We start from the raw sequence: 19,074 nt of genomic DNA on the forward strand, positions 1-19,074 counted from the left end.
GGCAGTTAAACATGTCTGGAAGGAGAAAACACCCTCTGCACAAAGAGAAATCTTGCACTAGGAATTAGCTCATGTAGCTCATATTGCCTTGTTTGCATTTCCTTCTTACTTTCAGTGACAGACTTGGCTTGTCCCTTGTCCTTTGCTCTCTGTGTCTGAGGGGCAATGTGGGAAGCTTTGTTGTGTCTAGGGGTGCATTCATGTTGGCTGAGAAGTACAGCCAACTCCAGCGCTGGCAGAAGGCATTATAGATGTATGCTGCTTCTTGGAAAGGCTCTGGGAAAAGTCCATTCTTTGAGCTCAGAGTAATTGGGAAAACACTGGGGTTTTATCCCAGTGTCACTAGGAAATCTCTGGGATTTGATCCTGGTCCCCCTCCCTCTTCTGCTACCCTTCTGGGTGTTAAGGAGCTGTGTTGCATTCGTACAGGAACACACTGCTGTTCTCACTGTGCTCTGGTATTTGCCTCAGTCCCTCTTCTCATGTTTCTTCTGGCCTTTTAGTAGTGCTTGTGTTTGCTCCAGTTTTACAGCCTTGATTTATAAACCTCTTTATCCTTTCTACCGAGAGTTCTAGACAGGTCATCTTCTGTTGTTTTCCCTAAAGGTTTGCTGTTGCTGAGTTAAATTAGGATCACCATTTTTAAAACCTTATTTTCTGGGGCAAGAAGGACCAGAATGTTGCCACTGAAAACTCACAGGGTTCATGAATTTGTTTAAAGTAGGTATTGGAAAAGAGGTTGGTAGCAGGTGCTGACAGTCTCTCTGGGCCTGCATTAGGGATGCTATTACCACAAAAGTAAAACCTTACTTGAAGAAGAAAATGATACAAAACTAAAGGGAATGGATGACTTGGGCTCTCCACCTTTAAACTTGTAAAATTCCACATTAGGGCTGCTAATTCTCAATAGCTCAGATAATAAACACTTCTTGGGCCCTGGTGCATCAAAAAGATGAAAACATCATTCTCAAATTAAGGAAGAAAAGCCTATATATGCAACTGTATTGTTATAGATAACAATAATAATAATAATAATATATAACTGTACCTGCAAAGCTACCCGAAAGAACAAAATACTTCAGGAATTAAAGGTTACTTTAAATAGAACTATACTGACAACCAAAGGGTTGTCACTACATTTCAGAAATGGTTATTTAAAAATAAGTAAACTTGACAAAAGTGTGAAACACCTTTTTGGTCAGAATTTAAGCTAACATACAGATTAAAAAGATACATATACCTGTAAATAAGAAAGGAGATAGGAAGACTCATTAAACAGTTGCAGAGAAAGATACAGTATTCAGCAAAAATGAGTGTCCTTTAAATACATCCTAGTAAAGCCTGTAGAAAAGAGTAAAAATTGCTGTAAAAATTGCAGAAATGAATATAGCCAAGAGGATTTTGGGAGTGATTTGCCAAAGACTTGAACAAATCATCAGTTTGTTTGATTGAAAGCAGATAGCATGTGGAAGTCAGTAACTGGATAGTCTAAGCAAAGAAATCTTCCAAATGCAAACAAATCCTTGTGCTTCTTGGCATTTTTTTTGGTCCTTTGTGCTGTGGTGAGAGCTTAATGCCTCTGCTCTTGGATGTGCTGTGATAGTCTTGTGCAGTGAGAGCTTGAAAGCTGGGATGCAGACTAATGGAGAGGTCAGTAGAACTCTGCATTTCACACAAAGGTGTGGGGAAATAAAAATATTTTACTCAAAATAATATCTGGGCTATGTCTTGGGCAGTCTACGGTTATTCTTTGTCTCAAGGTTTTCAGAAGATACTATATTCTTGATTAGAATATATTTTCTTATTAAAGCCTTTGGCTTATAGTTTTTAAGAAAATAGAATGTTTTTGAGCTTAAGATGGTAGACAGCTTGGAGTTTTTGTTCAGAGAAGCATGACCTTTAGACTCATTGTAGGACTTATGCTTTACCTGTAGTTCTTGTCTGTCATAAAAAGACAAGACATCTTGTCTTGTTCTTTCTGTCATAAAAACATACAGCCTTCATTTATATAAAGCTGTTTTAAACATCATAGTGGAGAAAAACATGGAGATATGACCCTGGCGTTTGAAAATAACAGAAAAACATTTCAAGAACTGACTTTTTATATTTATGCTGGCCTAGGGAAAAACCCTGTCTATAGCTTATTATTATTTATGATCCAGGACATTCCTGTCAATGTGATACTGGCTAGGGTGTGTAGTCATGAAATAAGTGTTCACATTTTTAAAAATTTAATTCCATGTTTAATTTCATATCTTAGTCAGAAAGGAGCTACACCTAACATCACAGGAAGCTTTGTAGCCTTTTCAGGGAGCAACCTAAAGACAGGATCTTTGCTTCAAACCATAGTTGTCAGTTTGACAAAATGGAAAAAAGTGGTTTGAGGCTTTTTTAGCATAAATAAGGGAAACCTCCCTGTCTCTTTTCTAATTCAATATGTAAAATAAATCTATCCTTGCATCAGAGAATAGTAGTGTCTTTAACCTTTCATGTTTGAGTGGTCGTTGGAATTAAACCTCAATGAGCCTCATTTTAGTACTGGTGCCTGGTCTGTGAGGTTCTATAACTGTCAGATGAATCTCTTGATCTCCTAAAGGACTGAAGAAATGGAAATTACCTTGATCATAGCTCTAGGTCTTCCTGGTAGAAGCTCAGTGCTCTTATTTTAGGAACTGGAAGAGCCTTGAAGATAGGTGAGTGCTTCCCTTACTAGTTCCTTTTTGCTTTTTGATGACTATTTTAGGCTTATTGCTAAATGTTGTTTTCTTTAAAAGCTAAAAAGAAGAGATTATCTGCAGCTTCTACTGATCATATGAAGGCAGAGGGGCTGCCTCAGAGAACATGTGTGCAGGAAGCTTCTTAGGCCACTTAAATAACAGGTGCATGGTAAAGGCAGCAGCTACTTTAAGAACCTCTTCAGTTTTGGGAAGTGTTTTGCTGGTCAAACAGTACACATATGCCAAGAACTGTGCTTTGTGAAAAACACCATACTTTGTAAATTACTTTTTCTTTGTAAACATCCACTTGCAAAGTATAAAAATATGCATTCTAGTTTGCTGGGGTGTGAACATGTAACTAAGAGTGGAAAGTGAGAGGGAAACTAGAGACAGTAGATGCACCTACCTTCAGACATTACTTCATAGAGATAGCTCTGTTTCTGATGTAAATTCTCAATAGCAACTGGAAGATGCAAAATTTTTGTGACTTATAAAGAAGTACTTTGAGGCAAAAGAGAAAAGAACGTGACCTATTGTTGAAACATTATTGTTTCTTTGTAAAATAAGATCATGAATGGAAGATAACAAATTGGTCTGTTTATATATTAGAAAGGTTTTAATGCACTTAAGGATATCCAGCAAGTTCATGCTTTAGGTTGTACTTGCATGAATGTTGATAGGAAGGGATTTTGAAACAATTACTAATATCAGGAAATGTCCTGATTAGACAATAAAATCTAATTTTGCTGCTTGAAATAGAATAAATCAATATTAAAAAAAAATCAATGCAGAAGGAGATCATGCTGCTCCAAATATCCTGCTAGGGGCTAAATTTGATCACTGTTGTAATGGGTGTAGAAAAGGAAAAGGCTTGTAGAGTTGTGTGTCACTGTATGAAATGGCCATGGGGAATATGCCCTTCCTGGGTGTGCAGTGGGAGCTGCCATTCTGGAGCGCTCTGAAAAATCTGATGGCAGTGCAATTTCCAGTGTGGGTCAGTTCTGGACCCAGACTATGTAATCCCCTCCCTTCTCTCCTGCACCATTGGCACTGCTCTCTGAAGTGACAGACATGTCTCGCTGTTGAGGGTTTATTAGAAATAACCCCAAGAACTGCCCAAGGGATGAATTTGTCCCTGGGCTACCCACCTGGGGCAGTTCTTACACTGAAGTGGATGATGTTAACTCAAATATTAAGAAGCCTAGCTTATATGAAGCAGTAATAGCAAATACATCCTCCTGCTTTGTCTTCAGCATTGCTACATAGCAGCACCTTTAAGGTAATATCCTTTGCTCACCTTATGCATCTTTAAACTGAAAAAAGACTGCACATTTGGTTTGCAGTCATCTGCATCCCCACCTGTTTACTTGGCTCTTTACTTCTGACTCCTTTATCATTTTGACTGTGCAAAACTCTTCAACTTGTGTTACACTGGTTATAGTGGGATGACAAGTACAATGGATAGATAATGACCCCCTCTGTTTCAAAGAATGTCCATTGTAGTGCACAGGGGACCTATAGCATGGAGCTATTTTCTTCATAGCTTGTCCTTTGAGAATATTTTACCCTTTGGTCTTTTTAAAATAGGATGCAATGTTACCTGTCCAAAACATACAGAAATCTAAGATGTTTGATCCAGTGCATTGATTTTTCCTCAGGTTTACAGATATTTGCCACTGATTGACGTAATCTGAAAGCTACAGAAAGGAATGTTCTGGTTTGGGGTTTTTTTAACTTTTAAAACTTGAAATTCAGTGATATTTTTATTTCTGAGCATGTGTCTGACAGTCCTTCTAAAATCACTGAGGGAGACCTGCTGTGTAGCTGGCAGGACATCTCCAGCTTTCACAATTAATTCTGGAATCTAGAAGTAAGCCAGCATCATGTGTATGGCAAGCAGGGCAGTGAGATTGGTTTCGGTTTTTGCTGTGGGAGGAAAAAAAATCAAAAAAATCACTACTGCCAACTAGCACACCAAGAAGTAATCTGTATATTCCAATGCTGGACTGGGATGCCTGAGACCAGCAAAGCAGAAACAAGGAGGCACAATTATTTGCAAGTGCCTTGGAGCTGATGCTGATTATTAAACAAATTGCAAGGTTCTCAGAAAACAATGTAAACATTTATCTGAAAACATGCTGGAAATAGGTCTCCAGAGGTCGAATATCTGGTATTCTTGCCTCACTCATTTGCGTTCATTGTCTGTCCAGTGCCGCCCAAGCTCACCGCTGGCCCGTGTCCGTGCATGAGCAGCCAGATGCTGGTGTGTGGTGTCAGGCACATCTGTCCCCGACTGGCTAGCTGCGCTGGTTCGTGTGGCTCCTTTTTACCTGGAGGAGCAGCTCTGCAGCACTTCGACGTGAGGTTCCAGTTTGAGACACTTAAACCGAAGGCGCCAGGGTGGGATGGGGAGCGGCCCTCCGGGAGCCCGTGAGGAGAGAGAGGCCCGTGAGGCCTAAGAGTGATGTGAAAAGTGTTCAGCCAGCACCGGAGCCCGCGTTGGCCGGGCTCTGACCTGTGTCGGGTATTCTAGAGCGCGGGCCGCGGTTTGACCCCTGTCGGGTGTTTCGCAGCGCGGGACAGGATCTCGGTCCACACCGTTGCCCGGAGATCGAGAGCCGGAGCCTCTCTGGGCCGGCCGCGGAGCACCGGGGCCGGCAAGGCCGCGCGTGGCGACGCCCGGGGCCGGCGCTGCGGGCGCTCCGCGGCGCGCAGAGGGTTAAAGGCCCTGCTCACGGGTGGGGCCGCGGCGGCGCCTCCCCGCCTCCGTGACACGGCAGCCGCCCGCCGCAGCCCGGGCCGTGCCGTGCCGTGCCGGCGCATCCTCCGCACTCAGCGCAGCCGATCGGCGTCGCTTCCCGGCCAGGATGGTAGGTGCATCTTCCTTCCCCATCGGCCTGGGGCGAGCGGCGGAAGGTGCCGGGGCGGTCGGGAGTGAGGAGCCCCGGTATCGTGGAGGTTGCGGGATGGAGGCGGCGGCGCTTTGTTCGCGCTCGGATGCTGCTCGTTGCTTTGGAAGACGTTGGTCGGCCGGGGAGGACGGGCCCTTCTGGGGAGGTAACGGGGGATATCGGTGACGGCAAGCGGACCTGTCCGGGCTCTGCGCTCCTGTGCGCGGTCCCGGTGAGCTGCTGGGGCTGCTCAGCCCTGGCAGAGTCTCAGGTGAGGAAGCGCACTCTGCTCGGAGCGCTGATAGCGGGTGCGGGTTTATTGCCTTGGAATTTGGGGGCGTTGGGGGGAATTAGTAACAAGAGGGGAGGGTGGCTGCGGATGGAGCTTGGGGTTTCTATGATCTGCGAACCTTCCCCCTTTTCAGCTGTTTGTGCTCGAGAACAGGAACAAAACCCAAATTCCCCAGCTGCTCAGCTGTTTGCTGCACTTGTGTCCTTAGCTCAAACATAGAGAAGGATGTATGAAGATAGATTTAGAGAAGAATCTGGAGAAAGTATTCTGCCTGTCAGGAACGTAAGGAGTCCTGCAGCATTATGTTTTATCCCAGTATAGTCTTCTGACCCTGAAGATGGTGTGCTGCTGGAGAACGGATGAGGTGGTACAAGGCATCTCACAGATGCTGCCTTTGGGCAAGGCTTGGTAAAAGACAGTATTAGCGTCTGTATCACTGTTCAGCTGATGCTGGAATGAGGCTAATGCCAGGCAGGAAGGGGGAGGGTTGTTAAGGTGGACTGTAGTGCTATTGATTTGATGGAGGAGAGATACAAGGCCTGTCTTCTTTTGCAATTTCTCTGTCCTCTGGTGCTGCACACCCACATATGAATAGTCTTGAAGTCGCTGAAGTCTGACTTCAAGCTTCACAAGACTACATTCTTCCAGTACAGGAAACCAAAAAGCATCCAAATGTGTCCAGGGAATGGGAGAGGAAAAAGGGAAGGTTCTCCTAAAATGTAAGTGATGAAGCTTTTCTGTGGCAGCAGAGGGAGAAGATGTGGCCAATCTTGGAGCTGATTTTCATCCTAGTAGGCTATAAGCAGGGCCATGCTTAAGAAATGAGAATAACAAAATGTTTTTTTTTCCTAGCAGTAGTCCTTTGTCATCCCTCACCTTGCTGGACTGCCCTTGTAACACAGAGGGATAAGAGGCCAGCTGTCTCTTTATCATTAGTTCTCCTGCAGTACCAGTGGTACTGTGTGATGATGACACCACTGCAGTCACAGACACATGAGGTTCTGTTTTAATAGGGTATCTCTGGCATTTGTTAGTGTCGCCACCAGCAAGCTTCTTGTTAAAAGTGTTAAATTATCTGTAAGCTAGAGCTGAAATGTGTTGAAGTATTTCAAAATACGGCCTTTTATCTCCAGGGTTCAGAACTAGAGGAGCAAGAGCATGGTTTGGCACTTTGCACAGACTTGGTATGTGACCATGAATATCTGTCAGACACTGTTGTTTTGGCTAAGAGGGAAAAAGAGAAGAAGGAAAACCTTGTAAATCAGGGAAGGAGCAATGAAAAGAAGTCAGTAGAGGTACCAACAAAAGCTTTCTTAATATAGAAGAGAGGGGGCTGCGAGTGATCAGACTGGGACTGTCAGTGATTAGGGAGGGGAAAAAGGAGGGAGCTGTAATCACTGTGTCATTGATCATACAGTGAGCTTGGAGGGGAGGAGCATGGCTGCTGCACACTCACGCACGCAGAGACACACGCACACACACACTGCGGCAAATTCTGCAGCTGGTGCCTGCTGGCTTGTGACTGCAGAAAAAACAAGCTCCGGTTTAAATTCTCTGATCTCAGAGACGAGGCTGTTTCTATTCCAAGTTGCTCTGGTTCCGCTGTGAAAAGCCCTGCAGGCTGGGCACTGTTCCAGAATGACAGGGATTCCTCTTTCTTCTGATGGGGTAGGGGCCCTTTTGCTGTGTCAGGTCAGTACCCTCTCTGTCTCCTTGATGGCTCCATACTGGTTGGCTGCATCCAGCCTCTGTTTCTGTCCTTACAATTTCTCCAGCAAGTAGTTACTGAGTTGGGACACATTTTTTTCTCCCCTCCTTTCCTTTCATGTGATCTGGCAAGGCCAGGCTGTAAGACCTTCTGCCCTACTCCCCTTCTGTAGATAGATGTGTAACTTTGCAGTAGTTTCTTTCCTGACAAAACAATCTACCTCCTGTCATGTCCTTTTGCCACTCTTCCTCATTGTGTATCATGCTGTCATACATGAGTCACATCTTCAGCAGGTGTGGTGGTAAATGGATGGTAGAGTGTATCACAGGAGCGTGGTGAGCAATTGCCAGCTTTTTGGTGAAAGCAGGGAAGGTGCATGTGTGTGAACAAGGGATGCAATCTGTCTCCAAGGGGCATGGCTGGACACCAGGGGAGGCACAGAAGAGTAGCTCCTCAGCATAAGTTTCTGTGGGATGTGGCTTGTGCTCTTTGTATGTATTCAGACTCAGACCTTCCTAGGTAACTTCTGGGATGCATCTTGCAAAGGAAGAAGAAACTCAGAAGCAGATAAAGATGCAGTAATGTATTCTTGTGATAGGCATCTGAATACAGAGGTCTTGGTGGGTGCTGCTTCTAGCAGAGCCCAGGGTGCTTGCTACAGGCATTATCACAGACTTTCCACTGCTCCTTAGTGGGCACAAGAGAGAGGCCTCCAGACCTTGAGAGGAGATGCTATGGGAGCAGTTCAGGTAGTCTGGTTAGTACACAGGGACCCAACAGTAGTAGCTAGTTTAAAACATAGAGAGTATCTTCCAGCCTGTTAGTTAGGCAAAAGTACCTGGGGAAGAAAGGCAGCTGATAAAGACTCTCCATCAGCCCAGAAACTGTGTATGGAAGGAAGGAGAGCAAGCTATGTGTAAATTAATGCCTAAAATTTATTCTGGGGAGAATTTACTGAGATGGAAAAATACTTCTTTTTCTTTCCCCCTCAAAAACCATGAACTTTCTGGACTCCAGCACCAGCACAGTAGCTGTTGACAGGAAAGATTAGAGAAAGTATTGAGCTAGTTTGGTTCTAACTTCTTAGTTTGTATTATTTTTTTCTCCATTCCCTTAGAGGTGCTTGGGTGCACAGTATGAATTCCTCTTACAAATACACCTTCTGTGTTTGCAGTAAACACTTTCCTTCTAAAGCATTGAAAATGTTTCAATTGAACATTGCAATTAACAAGCTTCTACCAGATTTGTGAAAGTTGGTGGAGCAGGCAAGTAATCAGAGTCAGTGCCTTCCTGGGAGCAGTGTGCATCTGTTTGTCCTGCACGCCAGCTGTCAGCACCTGGCTGTCTCTGAGCGTGCTGCCACTTGCACAGTTGGCTCACAAGTGGAGCTGAGAGTATGGCGGTGGATAGCAGGGAATGTGGGGGAAGCTGGGATTATGGTGGTGGAACAGAGCAGGGTGGACACAAAAAGCAGTCTTCATTAGTTCATGCTTTTCTGTGCCTAAGCTCTGTGGCTTGTTTTTACCTTTGCTTCACACTAAAGAAATGGAGATAAATTTCTACATGTGGTGACTTTAGATCAGTTTTTTTTCGTCTCATAGCTTCCTCTCCAGGATCTCAAAAGTTAGTATTGATGGCACAATTAGTTATGTATCCAGCTCTTCAGGAAGTTTCTGTCCTTCTGATGCTTTATTCCCAGATGAACAAGAGCACTAATCTCCTTGGCCAGCAGGTTCTTAGTTCTCCTGAGACAGCCCTTGAAGTCTTGCTCAACCGATTTCTCAAATGCATAGAATATTACTGGGTTGGCTTGGTTTTTTGGTTTTATTTTTTAATGAGGAATACAAATTTGAATAACTTCTGCTTTTCTGAAAAGCAGCATTATCTCAATATCAGTATTTGGAAAGATATTAATGAGCCCTTTCTTTGCTGTTGAAAGTAAAGGCTTGAATATTTCCTCCAAGAAGTTGAAGGCAGAGAATCACCAGCTAAAGTAGACTTGCAAATCACAGAGGGGCAGGATCCCGTATGCCATGTCCGTTATCAATGCATAGCTACTGAATAACATTTCTGTAGCTACAAAGCAACTGAATAACATTTGTCTCTCTTTGCACATGTTACTGTCATTCATGCATCTTCTTGTGAAGCACTGAAGTCTTTGGCAATGTGCTAGAACCTACCCCGGGGCTGTAAAAGTTCAGTGCTATTTTTCACAACGTGCTATAGCTACAAACAAACTGTGTTTAAAAAGCATGGCAGCATAACTGGCTTCCTCTATTGACTTTCAAGTTGAGAAATTCAGTTAATTGCTTTTGCACTTTGCTAACCTTTTATTTCACTGAGATATCATCTGTCCATTCTCTATTAAGCTTCAGTGTCAAAATTTTAAGTAATTGAGGAGAAAAACTAGAAGGAAAAGGCCATTAGTACCTCCCTGTTGAAAATTTTCTGAGGAATGTCAGTCTGTCATCAGGCACTCCAGATGTTCTTAGAAGAGAAATGGGCAAGAAGCCAGTGATTTATCTTCTGGGTGACTAGATCTGTGTTCTGAGAAGCTTGCTACAATTGGATTAAGGGGGGTAAGTTAAGTTGCACTATTTAGACAGAAACGCAGACACTACTCAAGCCATGTAAGAAGTCAATGGGCTCCATCAAAAATTACTCCTTTGCTCAAGGGTAAGGCATTGGATAGGGCGGCTCTCTGCACCTTTGACCCACGTAGTGTCTTTCTGAAGAATCAGCTTGCAGGCTAATAAGTATAAGTATGTGTTTTGGCTCAGTTCTTGGTTACTAGATTTTTGTGTAAGTTTTATTTGTTACAGCTTTTCTTTCTTGCTGTTGGTTCACACTCGAAGGCAAAGACTGTTACTAAGGAAGAGGGAGGCATGGGAGCAAGGAAGGCTTCCATGCCTGCATGGCTGTGAGGGAACTGAACAAGTGAGAGGCCCTGAGAGAAGCATTTGTGGTAATGGAAGTCTCTCCTGGTCCTTTTTGTTCTCCCTGGTTAGTAAGTTCAGTTCCTGATTCCACTGTGTAATCTGCAAGCTGAAAGGGACCTGACTGGATGGGGTGGCATTGGGAAGCAGGGGCTCCTGACATGAAATTAGACTTAAGTGAGCTCGTTTCAAGCAGACAGGTGAGGGGCAGCGGCTGAGAGGACATAACGAGGGGGAAGGTGGCCTGGACTACTCTGCTAGAAACCCCCTTGCCTGCTTGCAAAGCCCTCTCCCTTCAGTGCTAGATGGACAAGGCCCTGTGTTTGCTGGCAGAAGGGAGAGGAGGCCTTGAAGTTCTCAACTTTGAAATAACTTTTTGTATCATATTCATTATTGTTGTACTCCACCACAAATCAAATCCCAGGAACACAGACCACGCAGAGGATCTCTCAAGGGTCAACTAGATCCAAGAGTGCAAAATCAAGATGCAGCAAAGAAAGCTGTTGGCAGAGGAGAGCTGCTTTTTCTCAAGGGCTAGCGGAATGCAGTCCTGTGCTTCACCAACCACCTCAGCCACTCTGAGTTCACAGCTGGTTTAATATCTGTATCTTCATGAGGGCTGACATTCAGCAGGTCATCCTGAAACAAGCAAGGGAGAGAAGAAAAGCTACTTGGAATGAGACTGTTAATAGTATGCGATAGGAATGAGGTTTAAAGAATCCAAACAGTTGCTGTAAGTCAGAGGCAGGACTCTTACAAAAATTTGGCATCTCAATAAGCAAACAGGAGGAAATCTCAGAGTTATTTCCCTGTGTGTGCAGTCATCCCCTCTTTTATACAACTAAGTTCTCCCTACCTCAGACAGTTTATTTGTCATATTGATCAGCTGAGGAAAAAAAAAAAAGAGAAATAGAACAGATCATCACGAGATGCTGTGCCTCCAAGTCAATCAGAGTCAGCATTATCCAGATGCTTCTCAACTAAGAGAAACATGCAGTTTTCTTCAGTCTGTGCTATGTTCTTGTTTTAAGAGCATGCATATTTTTATTACAATTAAGAGAAAATAAGCTGTCCAACTTCATGACTCACAGGAGTCTTCATCTCTGTAACCTGGAACAGGGTATCTGCCTCAGTGCCACCAATGGGAGTGGTTTTATGGAACTTCTGTTTCAGGGACTGGCAGCAACTCCTAGCTGAAGTCCAACTGACACAGGAATGGGAAACATTAATTTGGTTTCCAAAGGGATCAGCTGTAATAAGTCTGTCAAGGGTTGGTGAAGTGAGGACACCAGATAAGAGGGTGTCTTAAGTTGTGTTCAGGTTTTCTTTTGTGGATTTAGCTGCAGACATTTAAGAAGTCACAGCTTCAGCTCCTCACAGCTGGAGGGCATGTCTCCGTGCAGGGCTTCATTCCTGATTTATGTGAATGCCACACGCTGTTCCTCAGCAGAAGGATACAAGGCCTACATGAGTCAGCAAAACTGCTGCAGGGAACAGAATATTTTTTGTGGCCAATCTAGCAGCTGGCAAATGAGGTAGAAGTGCTCACCTTATCAATTATCTCAGTGGTGGTATAACTTCCAGTTGCAAGGCAGTAACTTCTGAAAATATGTGAAATTGTTTCCAGAATGAGTACCTGCATCTTCAAGTAGTGGTTCTAAAATGGCTGAGCTATCAGATTGCTCCTTAGCATAAGAGTGAGACAGTATGTGCAATTAGGGAGCAAAGAGATGGTTGCTATGGTTGACATGGTATAGAAATAGAGGTTGCCTGGGAGAGGAGCTCTAGATGGCATGAATATATCACAGGGAGGAGGGAAATTGGGAAGCACAGGCAAGTGGTTAGCAGAAATATCTTCTGGGATGTGGCAAGTGCCCACAACCTCCCACATATTAAGGAATATTTAATTTCCTTTTCTTGCCCTGCTGCTGGTTCACCTTTGTAATAAATGCCCAGGAGGCAGTCAGTCATTTCACAGAGCCTGCTCTTACCTTAAAGCATGAAAAGTTCTCCTGGCATGCAGTAACGGTATGGTAAGGTGAGTTATTAAATATCTCCAGCATTATACATAAAAGAAAACTTGAGAACACTTTCAGATTCCTCAGCCCTCTTCATCCTGACAGATTCAGCAATGTTTCTAGAAACCAGATCTTGTTCTCCTTCACTGCTGCCTGGTCCTCCCAGAGATATTCTTCTTTCTACTGGCTTACTGCTGTTTTTCCTTTCTCTGTCCATCCTGGTATGGTTCTCAATTAATTTCACTTTCTCACTCTGTTCCTGTTGAGAATCTTTTTTTCATTTGTGAAGCTGTCTTGCTGATGCTGTCTCCTTTCTGTAGCTTCTTAAACTAAGTTCTCTGATTGCAGAGTTCTGCAGCTTTTAAGGCTTTTGCTCTGCCTCTGAGCTGCTCTGAAGTTTGTGCCGTTTCTGTCCCAAATCAGATGATGTTTTCTTTTGTGGTGTTAGCACCTCACAGCTGCTCTTCCACTGTGAGAGTTGGAATGCGGCAGTCTTTTGTGGAAGTGTATCTGTGACTGGTTGTCCTGTTTGTCCTCCTGAAGACAACTGTGCGGGTGCTCTGGTTGGAAGCTTGAGATAAAGCCCTCAGAGGAGCACAGAATGCGTCACCAACTCTGCTCTGGCTCCCCTGATGCTCCTGCACATGCTGTGTGCTTCTCTGCTCAGCCCTCCGTGCTGCACTGCCAAGCTCCTGCTGGGGCTGGCTGGGATCCCTGTCACCCTTTTTTCCAGGTACAGAAGCACTTTAGTGGATGTGTGGTGTCATAGTGTAGAGAGGGTGCTCCTCTACCTTCTACTCAGCTTCAATATAACTGGAATATGAGCAATAGAGGTCAATATACCACGTGCACCCCAAATTCCCCTCAGTCTGCAGCTGGGATATTAGCTAAAGCCAAAGCCAGTATCTGGAGATTTGCCCTTGTTAACAGGCATAAGTTGGTGGGGGTGTGCTTTCAGTCGGAATAGAATGCTTTTCTTCATAAAGGTGTTTGAATTATCTTCCTTCTCTCTGCACAGCTTTGTACTCTCCTGTGCTTTGTTTATTCAATTCCTCCAGATAAGGCACATCTCCTATTGCAAATCCACAGTTCAATATTTCAGTAGTGCTGTGTTTTTAACTGTGTGACTTGGTATCTCACTATGAAAAATCATCAAACACTATTTTGAAATTTTCATAAAAAAATAAAAACTCATACATATAATAATATCTTCCTGCTTAAACACCATTAACTTCCCCTTCTTTTCTAGATACAGTTTAAAATCCCTCATTTTATGCCCTGGTTGCATCTGTTAGGTGATGGTTTCCGCTGCTCCACAGACAGCACATGGCTCTGCCTTGGCCCTCCTTGACAGGGGTCATCACTTTGCTGCAGTTTCTTGCCTCATGATTTTCAGATGATTTTCATATTTCTGTTAAAAATATGTTTTCCTTTGCTGGTACACAGTGAGTGTCTCTGAGAAAATCACTAAAGATCCTCTTTAAGGGGTTAGATTTTTTGATTTAGCCATTGACAAATAAATATTTCTCTATTTCTGCAGCGTGTTTGAAGACCTAAAAATAGAAAGTGTATGAAATAAATCTTTGCAGTAGACTTTTTTCAGACTATGAGAGGCAGAGCACTTGCTGCTGGACCACAAAGCACTGTCTGAAGCCAGTTTCTCATCATTCTCAGATGCTGAATCACACTAGCAAGCTAAAACTACAGCACTTTCCCAATGATCTCACGAAAATAAGTAGCTACTGCAGCAATCACATGTTGTGTCAGGAGGAAAGGAGGCAGTGAGACAGCCTTTTTGCTGTGATCCCTAGTGATCTGGCTAAGCCCTTTGCTCTGCTCATCTCTGGAAAAGCAACAAAAGCTGGATGTGCCCAGGATTTCTGGGACCGCTGCATTGCCTCAGGCTCTGAAGGCAGTGATCAGGCAACAGTGTGCACAGCAGTCACCCACCTAGGATTCAGAATGCCTCTCAGGCTTTTCTGGGGGTTTCTGCCAAGTTCTACCTGTATTCCTCACCTGGTGTCTCTCTCCTTAACTTGCCTGAGAGTCTTCTCTCATCTGGCAAAACACTGCCATTCAATAGTAAGGAGGAACAGAGGGGGCCTTGTCCTGTCATTGTGATAAACACATCCAGGTATATTCCTGGGGTGAGAGGAGCTGTGTTTGACTGCCTGAGCTGAAACCACCACATGAGGACCTGAATGGTGAATCCACAGTTATTGGCTATGTACTGGCTGCCAAAGCAGACTTTGTGTTTATTTTTTAACTCCTGAGCATACCTCACTGGCTGGCCTCAGAGCTTCTAGGTGTCTGTCAGCCAGGGCTGTTCCCATCTGCCAGCTCTACACTGTTTAGGTTGACTGCTGGAGGAAGGAGCTGTGTGCTCCTCAGGTGCTGGGAGTGTGATACTGCTTCCAGCAAGGGCACATTCACTCCTTTCCCTCACTGCTGGACAACGTGGGGCAGCCCTCCTCTGGCAGAGGACTGGGTCCATGGTGTGGCTGGACACAGGACTGCATATCTGCACAGACAGAATGAGAGGCAGGACCCTGCCCAGAGTTCACCTTTTCTGCTTTTCTTCTGGCCTTTACAACCTCCCTCCCAAGGAGCTGTGGCTTGCAGTACTTGGTACGGTCCTGGAGTGCTGGTGAATGACTGTGTTGTTTCATTCTCTGAATGGACACCATTTGGGGCTGGATCCTTTTTCTTCCATTGGCACTGAAGAAACTGCAGTTGGAGACTTCACAGCCTCAGAATGAGAGAGACTGTTACTATCTCAGTGTTATTATGTAATTTCAGAGTGAAGGAAATGGCAGTCTTTCCGCTTGCACTAGCTCCGCAAATACGTGCACTCTAAGAACCCTACGCATGGTTTGACTGTCTTCAGAGGTGGACTTTGTTCAGTAAACATCAGGAAGACAACATGATCTCAGGCTTAGCTCTTTGCTGAAGTGTAGCAAAAAGGTACTGAGCCATAGCAATATCTAGGATCTTCTTGTTAGCGTCTTTTCAGCAGTGTCCCCTTGAAGAGGGATGTTCATGTCAGCTAAGACAGCCGGAAGTGAGGTAGAGTCGGTTTTTAATCACTGTGGCTTGTGAGCCTTGATAACATTTTCAGACTCTAAAACTTCTGTATTTTTTATCAATGCATTATTGGTGTTCACTTTACAGATAGAACCTGGCCTGATAAACCTAAATAATTTTAGGGACAAAGAAGGGGGGAAGGGTGTGGGAAGGCCTAAGAGAGGTAATGAGGAATAAAGAATGCACCTTGGGTGGGAAAGGGCTGACTTCTATGTGGTCAGACAAGCAGTCTACATCCTCTGGATGGCAAAGTTGTGGGAGCACTGCAGCCCAGATTTGCACCTGCTATCAGACAGGTGCACAGACTGGTAAGTGACATCCCTGCCCTGCGTTTTCTTTTATTGGCTAAACAGTCCCACCTGACTTCTCCTCTCATCAAGATGTGCCAATCCTTAAATCATCTTTTGGCCCCTATGTTCATTCTGAGTTGTTGTACCAGTCAGAGCATCATGACTGATTTCAGTGCAGTCACCTGAAAGATGACCCACCTAAGGCATCATTTCACAAAGGTGAGAAACTGTGTCCTGCTGCCCTGACACTTGATCTCTGATTTCAGCATGGTGAGCTGTAAGTGTGGTTCTTCCAGTCATGATTAACAGAATAAGATCTCTGAGATTTGATGGTCTGAAAGATTAAAGAAAATAACAAGCAGCATCTTGCTTAGCTATCCTTGACAGCTCTTCAGACTAGCCCAGAATTTATTCTGCAGCTACAGGGGCTTTAGGTGTTTCCATTTAAAGCAGCAGAACACAAGGATCTGTGCTGTCAGCATGACCTCCTTTTCTGCCTCTACAGCCATCTGTCTGTTTGTAGGATCATCTCTCTCTCTCAAGCATCCTGTGTGTCACAGTTACCCCAGTGCACTGTCCTTTCTTCCAGCCTAGCCTGACCTCCACAGAAGAGCCCTCTCTGCCTGACTGCTGAGCACTAAACCCACAGCATCTGCTCCTCTGTTCTCTCCCTCTGTCTCTTTGCAGGTGCAGCCCTGAATGGTTAGTTCATACCCACTCCAGAGTCAGTGTGGCTTTGCTCTTCACTTGCTATCCTCTGCCATAACCAAAACTCAAGGGACCATATAATCAGAATGTGTTATTTTGAAGGGACCCATAGGGGTCTCCAAGTCCAACTCCCTGTTCCTCACAGGTCTAGCTAAAATTAAACCATATGATTAAGAACATCATTCCAACATCCCTTGAACTCTGATGGGCTTGGTGCTGTTGGCGATTCCCCAGGGAACCTGTTCCCACACCTGCCCACCCTCTTGGTGAAGAATATTTTCTAATGTCCATTCTGAACTCTCTTGATGCAGCTTCATTCTGTTTCCTCATGTATTAGTGCTGGTCACCAGAGAAGGGAGATCAGCAGCTTCTCCTCTTGAGAATGAAGAAGGGCAGCTGCCCTTCTTGAGAATGCTGTGAACAGCAACAAGGGTACCCTCAGCTCTTCTAGTATGTGAGCTATACATAGTCTTAAAAAAAATAAATCTGACTTTTCTTCCCTTCTCAGCATTAGTAAAGGAAATCCATCCTCTAGCCCAGCTTAGCTGCTGTTCACCACCTCTGGGATGTTTTGTGTAGAGCCTCCATGGTCCAGAGGAGGCACCCACGGGTGGCTGCCCTGCAGGAAGGAGCTGTGTGTGTCTTCTGCAGGCCTTTGGGGTGAGGGTGCTGCATTTCTGCACAATGGTAAGCAATGTGATCTGTGTGGAGAAGGCAAATGCCCTGTCTCTCTTCTGAAACCTCACTGTGGTTGTGAATGAGGTGCGTTTGTGTATTAAATCTTTCCATATGTTTTAATGTTTCCATATCTTATGCAGCAAGCACCTTGTGTGGGTAAAAGGTAAGTAATGCCACGAGTCAAAACTACTTAAAAGACAGACTTCAAGTTGGCAAACAAATATATGGTCATCTTTGTGCAGCATTCAGAGGTAAAGTACAAGTCTTCATGACTTCCACTACTAAATACAAAGTTGATCAGTACAGAAGTGATGAAGAGACATGGAGGTGGCTAAATTTATTGATGGTGCAGTTACTGAGATGTGGAAAAGTCTGTGAGGAACTTCAGCAATTAAATTGCACAGTCATGGTGTCCATTAAATTCATTGTCAAAAAAAAGCAAAATCAAGCACACTAGAGAAATTAAACCTTCTAGACTCCCTAAAAGACCTTAATAGTTTCATGGCAGGGTGAAATTTGGATTTCAGTGTGTACCCTAACTGAAGATCTTTATTTGGTGCAAAGCTAATCTTAGGTTGTATTGTGATGCATTAAAAAATAGGTGGGGAATAACACAGAAAATACAGTAATGACACTCTGTGAATCTTCTGTGCTCCTTCTTGCATACTTCTGTTCTTGCTCATCTTAGTGGCCATAGGGATAGATGACAGCAGTTCCTAGGGACTAAAGAAACTCTCTTCCAAAGAATCAAGTGGTAAAGACCAGAGGCTTTCTGCCTTGGTGGGGGCATGATGGATGGGAATATTTCCTGGAAGTGCATGTGCACAAGGATCATTGCAGAAATCAGAATGTGTCTGAACACAGAGTGAGGGTTCATACAAAATGTGAAATGCAATGCTACTGAAGAGAGGATATTTATTTAATGTAGCAGCTTCTGAGTATAGTTGGAGAGGGCTGCACAGGGTCAGGGATCTGTGTTCAGAATGCACCTGGAGATGAGCTGTGTCCAGATATTTGTTCCAGGTAAATTGAAGACAGCAGTCTTCAGGAGCCTGAGAAGGATATTCTTGTACTGGTCAGTGGAATGGAGGGATTTTCTCATTTGCAATGCACACATCTCACTGTGCTAGAGCTCTAATAAAGACAGATACCAGGAAGTGACCCGAAGAGCCTGCTTCCAGCCACCATGTCTGCAATGTCACTCTTACCGCTGCCCGCTCCTGGTGCATATGGATTTTGTTAGTGAGAGGAATGATGTGCTAGGCTGTGTGTCTAAATCCTCTGTCTGTGCAGCTGCTACCACAGGCTGTATAGAGAAAGTGGCCAGCAAAAGGCTTCTCAGCCTGATAAGGGCTTGGATTCTCAGAACCCTTAGCCGGGCATGGGCTGCTCCTGCCCTGGGCTGGGAAGGTCACTGCCCCAGCTTGGGGTGAACAGGGGCCGGGGCATGGGCCACCTTAGGGCACTGTGTTGCTGCCTTACTCACAGTTTCCAGTTCAGCCTGGAGTTCATGTGCTGTTCTGCTTTGCCTCTGAATTTAGTTAAAAAAGAGTTTGGGGTACTGGTGTGCATGGTCCCTTGGTATGCAGGGAGTCCATGTTTCTGGAAATGGCCTGTCTGTACAGCTCTGCTCCTGTATCCTCCTGAGAATCAACTGCTGCAACTGAAAAGAGGGAATCTTCCCCGCAGCATGCCAGGAGCAAAGTTATGAAGGGCTGCAGTGCTTCACGATGTCACAGAATTGGTTAACTG

General features: G+C 44.5%; 1 protein-coding gene across 1 annotated transcript in view; it reads left to right on the forward strand.

The window, feature by feature from the left end:
• The first annotated feature begins 5,501 nt into the window (after positions 1-5,501).
• MAP1A (microtubule associated protein 1A) overlaps positions 5,502-19,074 on the forward strand; it is a 32,806-nt gene continuing 19,233 nt past the window's right edge. The window contains exon 1 of the mRNA XM_018914042.3: positions 5,502-5,587. The gene's annotated coding sequence lies outside the window, so the exon portion shown is untranslated. The remainder of the gene's footprint in view (positions 5,588-19,074) is intronic.

Source organism: Serinus canaria, chromosome 10, assembly GCF_022539315.1.
Source record: "Serinus canaria isolate serCan28SL12 chromosome 10, serCan2020, whole genome shotgun sequence".
Lineage (NCBI taxonomy): Eukaryota > Metazoa > Chordata > Aves > Passeriformes > Fringillidae > Serinus > Serinus canaria.